Below are 19,465 nucleotides of genomic sequence, written 5' to 3'. Positions count from 1 at the left end.
GGTATCAGAGCCTTGGTTTGAGGGATTCGGGCACACTCTAAGGTGTGTCTGAACTCAAACTAAGGAATTGATATAGAAATTTTCAAAAGAAAATCATTTTTATAGAAAGTACTTTTAGAAAAATAAAAGAATTTTGGAAAAGAGAAAAGAACTTTGAAAAAGAGAAAAGGGTGTGGTGCATGCAATCAACCGAGCTCAAGTGATTACTCCCAAATTACCCATACAAGTTTATGTTATGATATGCTTATGAGAACTGCATGCTAGATTAGGTTTAAGGATCTAGGAAGGATGCCTTATGTGTTGTTATATGTGTATGAGCTTATAAACTGCATGCTAGTATAGTTTAGTCAGTGATATCATGGCTTGATTAGGATATGCTTGATTATGTTTACTCGATGCTCGAATGTTGCTTGCTTTGTGCTTTTAGGAGTCTTAGTTATCTTTTACTAACTAGTAAACGAATATGTTAAGTTACAGATTGCAATGACTAGATAATTTCAGAATGTTAGGTCTAGCTCTATTTCATAGCTCTTGTTTGAGTCCAACCGTTGTAGGGTAGGATCTCTCATTCGAAGAATTATCTAGTCTTAGTGATACATAATGGTATTCGCGAGCTAGTTAGGGGGAGATAGCAGGGACTTCTTATGCAGTTGATGGTGGAGAGTGGGATGGTGATCACCCTATGGCAAGCCTAGGATGAGAGTGGCGCGTGAAGTAGTAGTAGTAGAAGGGACTTGGTGAAGTCAAGGTTGTTCTTGAGGAAAGTACGAATAGATGTGGAAGGTAGTATGGGCCTGTACTACTAAAAGCATAGGATCCGTACTCGAATCAAGGAAGGCTGAGACGAATCCAGGGAACTTGTAGTATATTTGATCCCTCGAGATATGATTAGTATTCTGATGTTTGTTATGATGTGTTTATAGAATGGTGGTATTACGCACTAGACCAATCGGCAGTTCAGGTGTCAGTGAGGTATCAGACTCGGGCTCTGGAGCCAGGCAGCTAGACAACCAGACGAGGGAGTTCATCTCCTTTGAGATCACATGCAGTATTTTGGATTAGACTCCAGTGATCTTCGGTACGATTAAGGAGGGTATTTTGGAGCTTTTGGATGAGAGATTGAGTGCCTTCCGCACTGAGGTGGCGGCCATGATGGGGTTGCGCACACTGACATTCAGGGAGTTTAGAGCTTGTAAAGCTCCCAAATACCATGGGGCTCGGGACCCTATTGCGAGAACTAGATGGTTGGTTGATGTCGCCAACATATTCCACACCAGCAGATGTCCCGAGGGGGATAAGGTCCGACTTGCATCCTGTCTTTTGAAGGACAGGGCACGCGAATGGTGGGAGGAGATTGGGCTTGTTGTAGGTGATGTTTCCCTTGATACTATGACCTGGACTGACTTTTCGACTAGGTTTAGCTCCAAGTTTGCGCCTGTAATAGAGGTGCAGTAGCTTGCTAGGGAGTTCTAGGATCTCCAACAGATGAATGAGACGGTGACGAAGATCACCGCTATGTTTAGGGAGAGGTCCCTTCTCATTCCGCAGTACATGGCGGACGAGGAGATTAAAAAGGCCTGATACCATGAGATGCTACGAAGTAATATCCGCCAGTTTGTGAGTCGATCCAGCTGTAAGAAACTGGAGGATATGATTGCTAGGGCTAGAGAGAGTTGGATTTAGAGATAGAGAGGAAGAGGAAACTCAAGGGGGTTCAGACACGGAGTACGGGCAAGAAGCCAAAGGTATTAGACCACAGATCTAGGAGCCAGAAGGGCCGCAACCGTTATGGAAAATGCGGCAAGATGCACGATGGGGCGTGCAAGCCAGGGAGTTCGGGCTACTTTAAGTGCGGCCGATAGTATCAAACCTAATTTGCTTTCAGTGCAATTAGAGGGGACACAAACGGTCCCAGTACCCGAGTTTAGTAGCAGTAGGGCAGGTGTCAGCACCCGCTCCTGCTACGTTGAGGATTATAGATGGTCATCAGGGCTAGGGTGAGACTCCTGTGGCGAGGAGCAGGGCCTTTCAGTTGACAGCAGAGGAGGCACGAGCAGCTCCCGACATGGTGATGGGTATGTATCTTCTCCTTATCTCTTTATTTATACTGATTATTGCTTATGTTTATGTGTTTTGTTATAGGATCGTTCTTAGTGAATGGTATATCATCTTTAATACTGTTTGATTTGGGTGCCACCCGATCTTTTGTGTCACTCGCACTCAGCAAACGATTCACGGGGGCTCCTGAGGAGTTGGATTTCCCACTTGATGTAGAGATAGTAGATGATAGGACCGTCAGGGTTGTGAGGGTCCATCAAGGATGTGCATTACAGTTGTTTAATGAGCAGTTTCTGTGGATCTAGTGCCCATTCCCCTGCGAGGGAAAAAGGTTATAGTCAGCGTGGACTGCTTGGGCCCTAATGGGGTAGTGATCGACTGCGAGTAGCAGCTAGTAAGGGTTCGGACTCCTAGTGGGGGGGGGTTAGTGATTCAGGGCGAAAGGCCGCAAGGTTGACTGACCCTATGTTCAGCAATAAGAGCGAGGCGCTATATTCAGCATGGGTACACGGGTTATGTTTCATATTTCAGGGATACCCTGGATAAAGATAAGGCGACAGTCGATGACTTATCGGTAGTGCATGAGCACCCGGACGTTTTCCCGTAGGATTTACCTGGGATACCTCCAGAGAGACAAATTGAGTTTAGGATTGACCTAGTCCCTAGTGCTGCTCCGATAGCCAAGGCACCATATCGGTTGGATCCTCCGGATATGCAGGAGTTGTCTACGCAACTGCAGGAGCTGCTAGATAAGGGATTTATCAGGACGAGCAGTTCTCCATAGGGAGCCCCGATCCAGTTTGTGAAGAAAAAGGATGGGTCACATCGTATGTGTATAAACTACTAGGAGCTGAATAAGGTAACGGTGAAGAACCGTTATCCACTCCCGAGGATTGCTAATTAGTTTGACCAACTACAGGGCCCATCTTGGTTCTCCAAGATTGATATGTGATTGGGTTATCACCAGATGCGATTCAAGGATGAGGATGTGCAGAAGGCAGCTTTTAGGACTCGCTATGGTCACTATGAGTTTGCGGTGATGTTGTTTAGGCTCACCAATACTACAACCGCATTTATGGACCTCATGAACCGCATTTGCAAACCGATGATGGATCGGTCTGTGATAGTCTTCATCGATGATATCTTGGTCTATTCCAAGTCTCAGGAATAACATGAGGAGCACCTAAGGGAGGTGCTGGAGACACTGAGGAGGGAGAGACTTTTTGCAAAGTTCTCCAAGTGTGAGTTCTAGTTGCACGAAGTGCAGTTTCTTGGGCACCTTTTCAACCAGAAGGGTATTATGGTCGATCCAGCCAAGATTGAGGTCGTGTTGCATTGGGAGATTCCGAGGTCTCTAACTGAGATTCATAGTTTCCTTGGTCTAGCGGATTATTATTGGAGATTCATTCAGGACTTCTTCAATATCGTCGTTCCTCTGACCCGACTGCCCAAGAAGTCGATGACATTCCGCTGGGGGACAGATCTGAGATTGGGAACTCTTGGTATCGAAGGAAACGACTTAATATATTAAGTTGTTGGGGAAACACGACGTGTTTTCTAGGAAACACGACATGTTGGATCAGATTTTCCCGCGTGTGTCGATAAATGGAAAACACAGTGTGGTCAAAGGGAAACACAACATATTGGGTCAACATGGGATGTTGACTTTGACTTTTGATTTTTGTGTCTAATCAAGTTTAACCTATAGGGGGTGTTGAGGTGTTTTGAGTTGTATCTAAGGATTTGTTTCTGTTTAGGGGCCGGGTAGAGCTGATATTCGGAGTCGGGATCTATTCAACTATTGTTCAGCATTCGAGGTGAGTTTTCCTCACTGTGTTTAGCGGGTCGAAGACACCAATGTTGGCCCGTTTTTAGACTATGTTAGTATGCTAGCTGTCTTCGTGACTCTTTTATGTATATGTGTTTATATGATTGTCGGGCTAGGGCCCGATGACCATTTGTATGCTATACATCTTTGTGGTTATTGCATGTGTATGTAATTATTTGATATATGTTATATGTATGTTGGGCGGGGCCTGATCTATTACCGAGAAGGGCTCAATACCGGTCAGGGCCCAATGTTAGACGGGGTCTGATGCCGGGCAGGGCCCGATGACAAGGCGGGGCCCATTATATGTTTATTGTATCTATGGTATGAGGTAGTTTGGGGAACTCACTAAGCTTTGTGCTTACGGTTTTTAGTTTATGTTTATGTGACTTCCGGTTCCATTGGGAAGAGCCCGATTTGATTGCATCGCACACACCATATGTATTCTGTTATGGGACATACTCTGATTTTTGTAATGATTTACATATTTATTTGATCGGGATGTATGAACAATGTTTTGGAAATACTACTTTTATTTAAATTAAAAATGAAAATTTTGGGTCATAATTTAAGGATGTTACAAGTTAGTATCAGAGCCTTGGTTTGAGGGATTCGGGCACACTCTCGGGTGTGTCTAAACTCAAACTAAGGATTTGGTAGAAATTTTCAAAAGAAAAACATTTTACAAAAAGGATTTCTAAAGGAGAAAAGAGTGTGGTACATGCAATTAGCTGAGCTCAAGTAAATTCTCCCAAAATACCCGTACATGTTTATGATATGTTTTGAATTGTGAATTTGTGAATCACATGCTAGATTAGGGCTAAGGATCTAGAAAAGATGCCTTTGTATGCCTGCTATATGAGCTTATAGATTTACATGCTAGTACTGATCAGTTAGTAATAGGATGGTTTGATTAGTTTATGCTTGGTTCTGATTACTTGATGCTCGAATGTTGCTTGCTTTGTGCTTTTAAGAGTGCTAGCTAGCTTCAACTAACTGGTAAACGAATATTCTAAGATACATATTATGGGAACTAAATAATTTTAGAGGGTTAGGTTTAACTCTATTCCACAGCTCTTGTTTGAGTCCAACTGTTGTAATGTGAGACCTCTCATTCGAAGAATTATCTAGTTTTTGTAATATGTAATTGTATTCAAGAGCTAGCTAGAGGAAGTTAGTGGGAGTTCCTTCTACAGGTGATGGCAGAGAGTGGTGTGGAGTTTACCCTAAGAAAACCTAGGATGAGATTCAGTGTTGGAAGCCTTATTTGTGAGGGAATTGTTAGGTATAGAGTAACTTGGCTGAGTTAAGGCGCTTCTTGAGGAAAGTACAAATTTATGTGGAAGGTAGTATGGGCCCATACTATTCGAAGCAAAGGATTCGTACTCGATCCAAGGAGGGCTGAAATGAAGCCATGGAGCTTGTGGAGTTGTAATTTCCCTGTTGGGTATATTTAATGCATCTTCTGATGGTTTATTTAGTCTCTTTTCAGTATGGTGGTATTGCGAGTCAGGCCAGTGGGCAGTTCTGGTGCTAGGGAGAGTTCAGGCTCAGGTTCTGGAGCCGGGCAGCTTGATGACCAGACAAGGGAGTTCATCTTGTCTGAGATTACACACAGTATCCTTGAGCAGACTCCTGTAATCATTGGCACGGTTAAGGAGGGTATTCTGGAGATTCAGGATGAGCGTTTGAGTGCCTTTCGTGCTGAGATTGTGGCCCCGGTCGGGACGCATTCTCTGACTTCAGGGAGTTTCAGGCGTGTGGAGCGCCAGATTATCATGGGGCGAGGGATCCCATTGTAAGTAGCAGGTGGTTAATAGATGTTGTTAATGCGTTTCGTACTAGCCGATATCCCGATGGGGACATGGTCAAACCTACTTCCTGCCTCTTGAAGGATAGAGCTCGGGATAGGTGGGAGGAGGTAGGGCATGATACAGGAGATGATGCTGCTATTGATTCGATGAATTGGGGTGATTTCTCCACCAGATTCCGAGCAGAGTTTGCAGCGGTGATTGAGGTGCAGTAGCTGGCGCGAGAGTTCCAGGATCTCCATCAGAATACTGAGACGGTGGTTAAGGTCACTGATATGTTCAGGGAGAGGGAACTTCTGGTTCATAGTAAGTGGCGGACGAGGAGATGAAGAATGCCCAGCACCATAAGATGCTAAGGAGTGATATTCAGCAGTTTGTTAGTTGATCCAGATGCAAGACATTGGAAGACATGATAGTGAGGGCGAGAGAGAGGGATATATATATATATATATATATATATATATATATATATATATATATAGAGAGAGAGAGAGAGAGAGATTGACTTGGAGATGGAGAAGAAAAGGAAGCCAGATTCAATGTCGAGTGTTGAGGGTGATGGGTTTTGAGCACTACAACATTCCCATGGTGTACATGCAACCCTAATGCTTTGGATCTAGGTTTTTCTCAAGTTATACATGCAAATAAGCATCCAAAGTATAAACCCTAATAACTATCATACCAATTTCGAAATTCATATGTAAAATAGGGTTTGGAACATTACCTCACTTGTTATGTAGCAATAACAAGAACACCTTGACCTTTGAAAGCTTAGTGCCCCAAGTGTTGCACCTCTAATGGAGTCACAAACACCCAATACAACAAGATGACTTGGAGAGGGAAGGAAAATTGGCTAGGGTTCTCTCAAACTCATAGGGGTAAAAAAATCCTTATGTTAGGAGGGTTTGTATAGTTGAGGATATTTGGGTTTTCTGGTGGAAACCCTAATTCCCTTGCTTAGGCCTTAAGCAATCCATGGACCCCCACACAAAAATCCCTAGAAAGAAAATTCTATGGGCTTTCCATAGATTTTAATCCACCTCTTATCAATAAGGTCCATTAGCCCAACCTACAACTATTACTCATTTACATAATCAGTCCTTCCATAATTAATCAGTTCTTTTAACCCCAAAATTAATACTAGATTAATTTCTAATTAATTACTAATAAATAATATGATTTCCAAATAATATATTAATCATATAATATATTAATAAAATCATTATGAGTACCAATTTATTATTCACATAATAAATCCTACTCTCTCTCTCTCTCTCTCCACTTGTCATCCTATCAAGTTGCATGAGTGAAGCCAACACAAAAGGACATTGCTCATAATCAAATCAAGTACATACCAGAAATAGTTATGGGCTTAGACACCTAATCCAACAGTCTCCCACTTGGATAAGTCTAATAACTATTATTGCAAGTACGACTTTAGAATCTGATCAGCAATTGTAGCTTTCAAAAGCCGTTGTCGAACTCTGATATTATCAGTAACACGTCCTTTAGATAAGGGATCAAATATTCCTCTATTCTACAAGATATTTTATGGACATGAGACATGGATTATAATCATTCTCTCTGTCCAAGGTTTGTTTCTCGATTTCCGATTTATGATGACCGACTAATTGAACAAATCAAATCAGTCGAGGCTTCGCCAAGCGCTTCAGGTGTCATCACTAAATTATCGAGGGGCCTACAAATATCACTTTTATCCCTCTTAGGGTAAAAGTAATTGATAAACTTCGACTCATATGCTTGTACTATTTACTTATCAAATCACACAACAATATGTCTTATAACATCAAGTTACTGATGCGTTTATGCATTATCAATTTACAACCGACTTGTAAAAAACAACTCATATGTCTCTGTTTCAAGAATATAAGATGTTATCATCTCACAATCACTCGTGATAAAATCCATGAAGTGATTCACGTGAGTGTGGGTTTAATCCAATACTCAAATCCTTATTTCAGGAGTACTCATGAACACTGCAACAAACTTGTGCTATGTCGAAATACTTAGACAATCTACATACGGATTTATGACAACCTTACCTCATTACTTACTTCCAAAGTATGATTGACTGTGAATGTTTGAATAATCCTATTACTCAAGAAGTAAAACATGCGAAGTGAAACACAAGAATAAAACAGTCAAATATGGTCTCAAAACCTTTTAATATAAATAAAACACTTATTATTTAATCACCATATTGATTAGAACTTATTCATTGTATAATGTTTCAAACAATCAACTTAATACTTGAATTAAAACAATAGTCATTCCATGCTCCAAACATGCACACTTTATTTACCTATGGTCCTTACTTTGTGAAATAGATCAATTGAACACATTTCCAATGATGCTCATTTCACAATTCCAAATCCTTATCATAAGAATAAGAATACCAAATTCATCCACTATTAGAATGTCTTAGATTCTCAGCTATCATGCAATGATCATTTTGTAATGTCTAGGCACCAAAGTCACAAGACTTTACCAATTACAAAACATTACATTGGAGATTGTTGCAAGACAATTCCATAGATACACGCTCCATCGATCAACGATAATTTACGAGCTACCAATTGTCATCCTTCATTAGTCACATATTAGTGTACCGGTTAACCACACCACATTCCACTAACGACCAATAAGGTACAATGTGAAAGTTCATGGGTTAGCATCAAATTTGCATTTTTCCTAAAGTAAATAAGATTTGGAATTTATAAAAGTGTTTAGTTACTTCGTATTTCATTATACTTATAATGGAAGTTTGTGTCCTATCCTACCTGTTCGGCTAATGACCCTCCACTAGTCAAGGGTGCGGTTGGTAAGAGTGGATACCCAATGGCGGTCATTTTACATGTCACTTCCTTAAACACTCATTATAGACCAGCTTCATAAATGAGGCCTACAAACGTTAAGACTGACTTTTTACTTATACATATATACTATATTAGACTTTTAATTTTATATAGTATAAGGGTGTATTTTACACATTTAATATACTAAGTGGTTTAATCTATTAATAAATTAGATTATTAATTTAATTAAACTTAAACCATGTCATTATGGATTTATTAATTCTATCTTTTAATTAAACACTGTATTAATTTAATAAAACCACAATGGTGTAATTTGAACTATTCAAACTATCAAGGTTCTAAATTAAAGATTTCAAATTAAAGTTATTTAATTAAATTTCAAATTACAAAACCAAGAAGTGCATTTGTGAAACTTTCAAATCACTAGGATTTAAGAATTTAATATTTCAAAATTAAAACTTTTAATCAAATTTTAGATTCCAAAACTTGAGGGTAAATTTTGAAGCTTTTCAAAACATTTAGATCAAATTTGAGAACCAATTAAATTAATCACATAATTTATCCTTATCACATAATTTGACCTAATCTTATAATTTTGGCAAGATAAAGACAAATCAAATTTTACAAATAATTAATTTACCATATAATCTAGTAATTATCTTAAAATTTGACAATTCTCATTCACTTAGACGAGGATATCAATTACCATATCATGAAATTCGAATTTTAACAGTTAATACAACTTATGGTAATTATCATAATCTAATTTTAGCCAAAAATCCGAAAAATCTGCCATCAGAACTGAGTTCACATTGTGAGCATTATCCTCACGTCGTGAGGACCCACCACCTCGTGGTGACTTTTACCACCTTGTGGTTAACAGGCAGAAAGCAAAAAAGAAAATTTTCCAACTTTGAACAATTCATATTAGAATCACATGTAACAGAAAAACGACCTAGACTTTAATACCACTGATGAGTTTTGAGTACTACAACATTCCTATGGTGTACATGCAACCCTAATGCTTTGGATCTAGGTTTTTCTCAAGTTATACATGAAAATAATCATCCAAAGCATAAACCCTAATAAATAGCATACCAATTTTGAAATTCATATGTAAATAGGGTTTGGAACATTACCTCACTTGTTATGTAACAATAACAAAAACACCTTGACCTTTAAAAGCTTAGTGTCCCATGTCTTGCACCTTTAATGGAGTCACAAACACCCAATGTATCAAGAAGACTTGGAAAGGGAAGGAAAATCGGCTAGGGCTCTCTAAAAATAATAGGGGCCGAAAAACCTTATGTTAGGAGGGTTTTTATAGTTGAGGCTATTAGGGTTTTCAGGTGGAAACCCTAATTCCCTTGCTTAGGCCTTATGCAATCCATGGACCTCCATATGAAAAGCCTTAGGACGAAAATTCTATGGGCTTTCCATAGATTTCATCCACCTCTTATCAATAAGGTCCATTAGCCCAACCTACAACTATTACTGATTTACATAATCAGTCCCTCAATTATTAATCAGTTCCTTTAATCCTAAAATTAATACTAGATTAATTTCGGATTAATTACTAATTAATATGATTTCCAGATAATATATTAATCGTCTAATATATTAATAAAATCATTTTGAGTACCAATTTATTATTCACATAATAAATCCTACTACTCTCTCTCTCCACTTGTCATCCTATCAAGTTGCATGAGTGAAGGCAACCCAAAAGGACCATGCTCATAATCAAATCAAGTACATACCAAAGATAGTTATGGTCTTAGACACATAATCCAACAAAGGGTTTGGGTAAGAGGCTTAAGGTGTCTGATTCTAGATCGAGAGGCTAGCATGGTGGTAGCCGTTGTGGCAAGTAAGGCAATGCGCATGAGGGGACGTGCAGAGTGGGTGGCTCTGGATGCTTCAAGTGCGGTCGGACTGGTCATATTAGTCGGGATTATACTGCTACCAACCCCTACTGCTTAGATATCTTATCTAACTTGCTTTCAGTGCAATCAGACGGACCACAAGAAGGCCCATTATTCGAGTTTGGCTGCATCAGGACCGGTGTTAGCACACGCTCCTGCGACTTTGAGGATTACTGACGGCCGTCGGGAATGGGTAGATACACTAACAACGAAGATCAGGTCTTTCCAGCTGACGACAGAGGAGGCGCGTACAGCTCTCGATGTAGTGATGGGTATGTATCTTCTCTCTATCTCTCTATTTATATTGAATTGTTTGCTGATATTTATGTGTTTTATTTTTAGAATCGTTCCTTATGAACGGTATCTTTGCTTTGGTATTTTTTGATTTGGGGACTACCCGATCAATTGTATCTCTTGCACTTAGCACGAGATTTGCTGGAGCTCCAGGAGAGTTGGATTGTCCTCTAGATGTTGAGATTGCTAATGATAGGTCTATTCGGGTTACGAGGGTTCATCGAGTTTGTACTCTCCAGTTATTCAGCGAGTGGTATCTGATTGATCTGGTTCCTATTCCTCTATGTGGGAATAAGTTTATCGTGCGCATGGATTGGTTGAGCCCTAATGAGGCAGTGATAGACTGTGAGCAGCAGTTAGTTCGGGTTCGCACTCCAAGTAGGTGAGAGTTGGTGATTTAGGGTGAGAGACCACAACGTGGGTTGATTATGTGTTCTACAGCAAAGGCCAAATGTTATCTTCACCAGGGTTGTTCGGGTTTTTTCGCTTATGTCATGGATACCTGGGATAAGGATAAGGCAACTGTGGATAATGTGTCGATCTTGCGGGATTATCTGGATGTGTTTCCGGAGTATTTTCCAGGGGTACCTCCGGAGTGATAGATAGAGTTCAGGATTGATTTAGTTCCAATTGCGGCTCCGATAGTCAAAGCACCATATCAGTTGGCTCCTCCCGAGATGCAAGAGTTATCTATATAGCTACAGGAGCTGTTAGACAAGGGATTTATCAGGCTGAGCAGTTCGCCTTGGGGATCCCCAATTCTATTTGTAAAGAAGAAGGATGGATCTCATTAGATGTGTATCGACTACCAAGAGTTGAATAAGGTAATGGTGAAGAACCGTTATCCCCTCACGAGGATTGATGAACTTTTCGACCAGCTTCAGGGTGCATCTTGGTTCTCCAAGATTGATTTGTGATCGGGATATCATCATATGCGGGTCCGGGATGAAGGTGTGCAGAAGACGGACTTTCAGACTCGATATGGTCATTATGAGTTCATGGTGATGCCTTTTGGGCTCAACAATGCTCCAACCACATTCATGGATCTCATGAACTGTGTGTGCAGACCGATGTTGGATCAGTCTATGATAGTATTCATTGATGATATCTTGGTTAATTCCAAGACACAGGAGCAGTACGAGGAGCACTTGAGGGAGGTTTTGGAGACCTTGAAGAGGGAGATACTTTTTGCAAAGGCCTCCAAGTACGAGTTCTGGTTGTGTGAGGTGCAGTTTCTAGGGATCCTTGTCCACCAGAAGGTTCTTTTGGTCGATCCTGCCAAGGTCGAGGCCATGATGGAGTCGGACATTCCGAGGTCTCCATCTGAAATTCGGAGATTTCTTGGTTTAGCCAGTTATTATTGGAGATTCATCCAGGATTTCTTAAAGATCATTGTTCCTTTGACTTGACTAACCAAGAAGTCGGTGACGTTTCGTTGGGGGTCTAAACAACAGGCAGCTTTTGAGACTCTTTTAGGCAGCGGTTATGCGAGGCGCCGATTTTGACCCTGCCGAAGGGTGTTGATGACTTTGTGGTTTATTGTGTTGCATTGATCACAGGTTTCGGGGCAATCTCTTATGCTTCCAGGCAGTTAAAGCCTTATGAGGTGAATTATCCGACGCATGATTTGGAGTGGGGGGTATGGCGTACACCCTCAATATTTGGTGGCATTACCTCTACGGGATCCGATGTACCATCTACACGGACCACAAGAGCTTGAGGTACCTAATGGATCAGCCAAATATGAACATGAGGCAGTGCCGATAAGGAGTGGACAAAAATTATAGGGAGGCCCTATAAGTTTTCGTGTCGTGTATCATAGTGGCGACTATGACTCCTGAGCTATAGCGGTTTTATGAAGACTATTAGCCTTATGAGATATGTAAGGACTTGATGGAGAAATACCATCAAAGAGCATGTCAAGAAAGGTATGAGATAGTTATGTCATTCATAACCACCAAGATGAAAGACGGAGAATCCGTCACGACCCACCTGCAACGTATGCAACGCTATGTGGATCGTCTCTTGAAGCTTAATGTGAACTTTTCTCAGGAATTGGATATTGACATAGTCTTGCACTCATTTCCTTCTTGTTATGATCAGTTCATCATGACTTATCATTTGAACAAGGAGGAAGTCACATTGAGTCAGCTTCAGAGCTTGCTAATAACCGCTGAGAGTGGAATAAAAGGAAAGAGTATTGCCTCCACTCCTCCTGCTACTACTCCTATCTTAGCCATTAGGCATGGGAAAGGGAAAAGAGGAAAGCATCCTCAAAACAGAACTGGAAGGGAAAGTCCCAAGCTGGGTCGTCTAGCAATGGCCCTAAAGGCAAGTCTAGTTCTGAAGCTCCCCCTACCTCTCATCCTAAAGAGGCTAACTACTTCTACTACCATGACAAGGTGCATTGGAAGAGAAGTTGCCCCAACAACTTGCAAGATATAAAGGATGGCAAGATCAAGCCAACCTCGGCAGGTATTTACACTATTCAATCTAAAAAATCATTGCATCCTAATTCTTGGGTCCTTGATATAGGATGTGGTTTTCACATTTTCTCTTAATTGAAGGTACTATGAAAAATTGAGGACATGGAGGATGCGAAGATAAACCTAATCATGCGAAATAGGAGATCGTCAACTGTTACCAAGATTGGGATTTACTCTTTAGTGCTTAGTAGTGGGTTAAGTTTAGATTTGAATAATTGTTGCTACTCGTCAGAAATGACAAGGTATATTATTTCTTTTCATGATTTATACAGACAAGGATTTAGATATTCTTTTAATAATGAGAATGGTTATATTAATGCTTATTATAGTGGAGTATTTTATTTTGAAGCATTACCTTGTGATGGTATATATGAAATTGTGATGGTTTTAGACAACTTAAGAAATAGTGTGTTACAAATTTATGCGTCTAATGGTTTAGACAAAGCATGCTTGTGGCATTGTAGTCTTAGACATGTCAGCAAGAAGTGCATTACCCAACTCCAAAATGATGGAGTGTTGGAATCATTTGACCTAAGGTCAGATGATACATGCGAGTCTTGTTTGCTTGGAAAGATGACTAAATCACCTTTCATAGGTTCATGTGAAAGAGGTGAGGGATTGTTGGATCTCATACACACCGATGTGTGTGGGCCCTTCAGATCAACCACAATAGATGCAAATCAATTTTATGTGACTTTTACTGATGATTATAGCAGATATGGATATATCTACTTAATCAAGCATAAGTCAGAAACTTTTGAAAAGTTCAAAGAGTTTAAACATGAAGTCGAAAATCAATTGGGCAGGAAGATCAAGATGCTTAGATTCGATAGGGGTGGTGTGTAACATCCCCAAAATTCAAGGCCAAAAATTTCATTTTTAAATGAGTTATAACATAAACCATTAGTATAAAAACATTCATAATAATATCTCGTGTCAAACCAAAGTATCAGTAATCAAAACATATTATCATAAAACCATATTAGAGTGTAATCCCAAGGATCTCATGTGCGGAAAACATAGTGTGATGCGCTGTGATCGAGCCGACTCCTTTCCTTGAAAACAAATTACCTGAAACCAAAACTGAAAACCGTAAGCACGAAGCTTAGTAAGTTCCCCAGAGACCACATACCATACCAACCAACTGATCCATACATGCCATACATAACCAACATATCCATAACCAAGTAAGGTGTTATGTGCCAAACATAGTCTTGCTAAGGTGCTATGTGCCAAACATAGTCTTGCTGTTATGCCACGGGCAACACATGGTCTTCCTGGTCAAGCCTGGGGCCACTCCCTGGGTCTTACAGACAAGTGCCAAGGGTCACCCCTGGTCTTCCATGCAAGTATCACAAAGACAACTATACATACTACTCTACTAGGCTACTCCGCATATACTGTTCCAGGAGCCACCTCCTGGTCTTTCATACACAATGACATACAGTGCGCCAGGAGCCACCTCCTGATCTTTCATACATATTGCCTACGGCTAACCCCCGGGTCTTCCTATCATACATAATAACATACTGAGTGCCAGGAGCCGCCTCCTGGTCTTTCATGCATTATGCCTAGGGCTAACCTCCGGGTCTTCATATCATACATAATAACATATTGTGTGACAGTAGCCGCCTCCTGGTCTTTCATGCATTATGCCTAGGGCTAACCCTCGAGTCTTTATATCATACATAGATTAAATGGGTCGGCATTGTGGTTGTAGACCCATACAAACAGTGAAGAGACTCACCTCACACTGCTGAACTTTGTTGAGAATCCTCTGGCTGCTGACCGACAACTCTTTGAACCGCTGTTCCACTAGCTCCACGAGCTACTAGTACCAACATAACACTTAGTTCCAAACTGAACTATAGAAGTCAACCTAAGTCAACTCTGTTCAAAGTCAAAGTCCTGGTCAAAGTCAACCTTCCAGTTGACTCGACTCGCCGAGTCAACCCATAAACTCGTCGAGTCCTTAAACTCAGAAGCTCTCAAAATACGACCTAACTCACCGAGTCACCCCAAGACTCGTCGAGTTCAACGATCTCCGAGTCCCATCCTGTCCAACTCACTGAGTCACCACTCAACTCACCGATCTAAGTCTTAACCAGAAAAGGTTGAGGTTCTGCGATCTGACTCGTCGAGTCCAAGAACAGACTCGCCGAGTTGTTCTTCCAACTCGCCGAGTCCATGCACAAGTTCATACAACTCGTCGAGTACACCCATGTGACTCGCCGAGTCTCTCCAGTTCTTAATCTATATAGTGGATTTTCGAGCCATGCAGGGGCTCCAATCCATAGATCCACTCTTCTACAATCTATCCCCACGTAAAGTTGCAAACTTTACGTGAAACCAAGGAGCTAAAGGCCTAAAACACTCTAGGGATAGGGTTTAAGACAAAGGGGCTTCACCAACAACTTATTGAGATGAACTTTAAGACATTCTGGACCATCATCACCCTAGATATGAAGTAGCAACCTCATATCTAAGCTCCAAACCCGAAATAGATCTCAATCTTTCCAAAGTAGACCCAAAAATCTCATTCAAGAATAGATCTAATTGCACTAAAGCCAAAGCAACAGCTTATTACCTCAAGGATGACCTTCCACTGAAGAATAATCCAGCTCTCTACAAAGCCCCTTGCTCCAAGCTTCTTGATCTTCAATATCTCTTTACAGAACCCCCAAATCTAAGCTCTAAATTGCTTCCAAGGTCTCTTACTCACGATTTAGGGTTTCTGGATCTCAGAGGGGAGTAAAGAGGCTGGGGGAAGGGTGTAATATTCTTTAAATAGGACATAACCCACATTATTAGGGTTTTTCTCAACCAGACCAAACTCGATGAGTACACTAGCCGACTCACCGAGTCGGTCACTTACTTATACCCCGGATCCTGCTCCGACTCATCGAGTTCCTCCCTAGACTCGAAGAGTTGACTATTAACTTAGAGCCTTTCCTTTCTTTCTTGGTCTTTCTAATTATGGGTGTTACATGGTGAGTATATTATTATCAAGTTCCACGACTACCTCAAGGAATGTGGAATTGTTTCACAATTAACACCTCCCACAACTCAATGGTGTGACTGAGAGGCGTAATCAAACTTTGTTGGATATGGTTCGTTCCATGATGAGTCGAGCTTCTATTTCGATATCTTTATGGGTGTATTCCTTGGAGACTGCCACCCATATTCTTAATCTAGTCCCGACAAAGAAGGTTGCCAAAACACCTCACGAGATGTGGACAGGGAAGGTTCCCTCATTGGCGCATATCAAGGTTTGGGGTTGTGAAGCTTTCATTGGACGAGAGACTCACGAAAAGCTTGAACCTCAAAGTGAGCGATGTATTTTCATCGGTTATCCATAAAAGTCCTTTGGATACATGTTCTACAAACCTAGTGAGAAATTGGTCTTTATAGCACGAAGGGGAGTCTTTCGTGAGAGAAAGCTCATATGCAATGAGGACAGTGGGAGTATAATTGATCTTGAAGAAATTCAAGAGTCAAACAACGAAGAAACCTCTATAACTAGTGCTCAACCGAAAGAATAGATTCATGTTGAACCAATTGACGTTCGTTACCTCTTAGGCGTTCTACTCGAGTTAGAATGACACCAGAGTTTTCTGGTTTCCATATTACATCAGATGGTGACACGTTTATCAGTGATAGTACACTGGTAAATTTGGATGACCCTTCTAACTTTAAGGAAGCCATGGCAGGACTGAGTCTGCTAAATGGAAAGAGGCAATGGACAGTGAGATCTAGCCCATGTATGACAACCAAGTTTGGAATTTCATTGATAATGTGTTAGGTCGTAAGATAGTTGGGTGCAAATGGATCTTCAAGAAGAAGACCGAAATGGATGGAAAGGTACACACGTTCAAGGCACGGCTGGTTGTGAAGGGTTTACTCAAACCCCAGAGGTTGACTATGATGAGACCTTCTCACCAGTAGCTAATATTAAATCTATTAGGGTTATGTTAGACATAGCTGCGTTTCACGATTATGAAATCTAGTAGATGGATGTCAAAACAACTTTCCTTAATGGAAATTTGGATGCGGATGTTTACATAAGTCAACCAAAGGGTTTTGTACATGCTAAGTACCCTAATAGAGTGTGTAAGCTTTAGAAATCAATCTATGGATTAAAGCAAGCTTGTCGCATATGGAATCTTTGCTTCGATGAGAAAGTCAAAGATTTTGGTTTCTCTAGGAGTGAGGACGGGTCCTTTGTATATGTCAAAGCTAGTAGGAGTATACTCAACTTTCTAGTATTGTATGTTGATAACATACTACTTATAGGAAACGACGTTCCAACTCTGTAGGAGGTTAAGTCCTGGCTTGGAAAGTGTTTCGCTATGAAGGATCTAGGAGAGGTTGCCTATATTCTGGGAATAAGGATTTTAAGGAATAGGAGTAGAAGTATAATTGGACTTAGTCAAAGTACTTACTTGGATAAGGTGCTAAAGCGTTTTAGCAAGGAGAATCCAAGAAAGGAGAGTTACCTATCCAGAGCAATACCAAACTGAGTAAGACTCAGAATCTGAGTACGGATGCCGAAATAGTAGAAATAAGCCTAGTTCCATATGCTCCCGCCGTTGGATCGAACATGTACGCTATGACATGTACTCTCCCTGATGTGGGTTTTCCTTTGAGCATGGTTAGTCGATATCATGGAAATCCGGGTAAATCTCATTGGATATCGGTTAAGAACATTCTTAAGTATCTGAAGAGAACAAAGGATTAGGTCTTTGTGCTTGGTGGCAATGAAGACTTAAGATTTGCAGGGTATAGCGACGCTAGCTTTCATACCGATAAAGACAACTTTCATTCTCAGTCAGGCTGGGTGTTTACCCTCAATGGAGGAGCAGTAACTTGGAAAAGTTCCAAGAAAGAGAACGTGGCTGATTCAACGTGTGAATCTAAGTATATATTTGCGAGCGAAGCGTTAAAGGAGGCTATATGGTTGAAGAACTTCATTGGAGATCTTGGAGATGTGCCAGCCATTAAGGAGCCGATAGAGATTTTCAACGATAATGAAGGAGTGGTTGCCTTAACCAAGGAACCAAGAGATCATGCCAAATCTAGGCATATCGACAAAAAATACCATTTCATCAAACATCGGGTAGAAGGACTCCTCGTCATTAAGAGGGTATCATCAGAAGAGAATCCTGCAGATCCCCTCACAAAGGTTCTAAGTAGGGTTCAGCACGTTCAGCATGTGAGGTGCATAGGTCTGAAGGATGATATTAGTTTTAGTGATTAGATAGATATTCATAAACTTGTAACAACATAAATGTAATTAACATTTGATGATTAAGTAATGGAGATTTATTTATGAGTATTCTTTACTATCTTTTGTCAATTGTTTATCATTGTGTTTTACTTTTGCATGTTTTACTTCCCGAATAATTGGATTATTCAAATATCCACAGTCGATCATACTTTGGAAGTAAGTAGTGAATTAAGACTATCTTGAATTCGCTTGTAGATTATCTAAGTGTTTAGACATAGCAATGATTAGTTGCAACATTCATTAGTACTTTTTAAATGAGGATTTTGTTGGATTAGTGTCTAAGCCCGTAACCATATTTGTCAAGTACTTGACCCGATTGTGCATGGTCCTTTTGGGTTGCCTTCACCAGAGCAACTTGACTGGAGAAATAATAGAGAAAGAGGTTATTGTGATTTATTAGTACGTTATAAGAATAATATATTAAAGGAGAAATCATATTTGTTTAATTAATATTGTTCAATAATTAATTAAGAATTAATTTTGTGATCAAGTGTAATTAATTAAACTAGAAGGGCTGAATTGTAATTATGTGATAGTTACAAAGTAAGGTAATGGTCACCCTAGATATGGGTTGGACGAATTAAAGGGGATAAGGATCCTTGAAATCATCCAAGGATAAGGGCTTTCAAGGCTTATCTTATGGTTACTTGGTGGGCACGCAACTAAATAAGGATAAGGATTGAAACCCTAATTTCTACACCTATATAAGCACCCCTTGGCACATGAAATTCGTCCATGCCTTCCTAAGGGTTCCTAGGGCCTAATTTCATACCACCTCCCTCTCTCTCTTGTCTCTCCATTTGCTCTTGGTGTTTGTGAGCCATTAGAGGTAGTATACTTGTGGTACTTGCTTTCAAGACTTAGGGTTTGAAGATTTGAGTTGTTATTGCAATATAACAACTAGAGGTATGTAGTCTATCCTACTATATGAATTTTGAA

Source organism: Lactuca saligna, chromosome 8 (genome assembly GCF_052625555.1).
Source record: "Lactuca saligna cultivar CGN05327 chromosome 8, ASM5262555v1, whole genome shotgun sequence".
NCBI lineage: Eukaryota > Viridiplantae > Streptophyta > Magnoliopsida > Asterales > Asteraceae > Lactuca > Lactuca saligna.
Note: the sequence above shows the minus strand (reverse complement) of the source record.